Here is a 353-nt window from a genome sequence, read left to right on the forward strand (position 1 = left end):
AGGAACGTAAACCTTTGTTTTCAATTATTTGGAGAACTCTATGCTTTAATGACTCAAATTTCAACAGAATATAACTCAATGGCCAATTACGGCATCAGACGGAATTCATACAGCCACTTTCTAAGCTCCCATGAACATACCAGCCGAATTTGAAACCAATCCGTTCAGTTTTACTTTTAGTTTTACTTTTAAGTTTTCAGCTCGCGCTTTCAAAGGCTATGTTGCGCATAGAAAAATCTAGATCGATCATTGCCGCATCATATGAAATTGCATTTTCCTTTCTAGACCGAGAAGGAAATAATATTTTGGGATGAAGCTTCGACATTAGTATCCTGAAATACCGATATATCTGC

The sequence above is a fragment of the Branchiostoma belcheri genome, unplaced genomic scaffold (genome assembly GCF_001625305.1).
Source record: "Branchiostoma belcheri isolate BF01 breed outbred unplaced genomic scaffold, Haploidv18h27 scaffold31, whole genome shotgun sequence".
NCBI classification, from domain to species: Eukaryota; Metazoa; Chordata; class Leptocardii; order Amphioxiformes; family Branchiostomatidae; genus Branchiostoma; species Branchiostoma belcheri.